This window comes from Eimeria tenella, genomic scaffold (assembly GCF_000499545.2).
Source record: "Eimeria tenella Houghton genomic scaffold, Eth_scaff2283, whole genome shotgun sequence".
Taxonomy (NCBI): Eukaryota; Apicomplexa; class Conoidasida; order Eucoccidiorida; family Eimeriidae; genus Eimeria; species Eimeria tenella.
Window position 1 is genome coordinate 6376 of NW_013542140.1, and position 1267 is coordinate 7642.

The window sequence follows — 1267 nt, forward strand, 5'->3', positions numbered from 1 at the left end:
GGGGGGCCCCCCGTGGGGCCCTCCAGTCCCACGGGGGCCCCCGCAGCAGCAGCAACAGCAGCAAAAGGGACAGGGGGGCCCCCCGTGTCTCTTTGGAGGGCCTGGCAGCAGCAGACAGAAAAAGAGAAAAGAGAAAATAAAGAAAACTTCCAGCAGCAAAAAAAGAATTAAAAATACTTTTAAAATAAATAAACATTTAAAACGAAAGCAAATAAATAAATAAATAAAGAGTCAAATTGCTGCTGCTGCTTCCCTGCCCCACACAGGGGCCTCAGGGGGCCCCCTTGGGGCCCCCAGAAGGGTTTAGCAGGGGCTCCTAAACCCTTTGGGGGCCCCTGGGGGCCCCCAGGGGCCCCCAGTACCCTAAAGGCCTCCTTAGAAGCCGCTCCTGTGGCCCCCTGGGGGCCCCCAAGGGGGGCCCCCAAGGGGCCCCCAAGGGGTCCCCCAGGGGCCCCCAAGGGGGCCCCCAAGGGGGCCCCTTAAGGTGAAAATGAGGGTACTGACTTACTGCATCTCTGCGGGCCTGAAGAAGGTACTTGGCGGAAGGAGGGGGTTTGTCTTTTTGGATTTCTTTTTTGATTTCATTTTTGATTTCATTTTTAATTCCATTTTTAGTTTCATTTTTAATTTCATGTTTATTTTCTTTTTTATTTTCTTTTTTGTCTTTTTCAAATTTCAATTTGGACTCCTTTGGGTGGCCCAAAAGGCCCTGCAGGCCGGAGACCCCGAAGCTGAGATGCATTCCACAAAGGGTTTAGGGTTTAGGGTTTAGGGTTTAGGGTTAGGGTTGAGGGTTTAGCGCTAGGGTTTAGGGTGTACGGTTTAGGCGCAAAGCCTTCGCGCCTAGCTTCGCTGTGCCGTTGTCCCCCTTTTAGGGTTTAGGGTTTAGGGTTTAGGGTTTAGGGTTTGTGTCCTTACTCCATCAGAACTGCTTGAAAAAGACTGAGGCCCCTTCCTTGAACCCTAAAGACACAGCGCCGCGAGACATGCCGCTCAAACCCCAAACCCTAAACCCTACCTAAACCCTAAACCCTAAACCCTAAACCCTAAACCCTAAACCCTAAACCCTAATTGTGTAGTTCCTCACTCGAGCTGCTGCTGCAGCTGCTTCTCTTCCTCCCTCAGCTGTCTCCTTTGCTGCAGCAGAGTCTCCTTTTCAGCTGTCACTTCAACTAGCAGCTGCAGCAGCCCTGTGTGCGCAGCAGCAGCAACAGCAGCAGCAGCAGCAACAGCAGCAGCAGCAGCAGTAACAGGAACTACAGATACA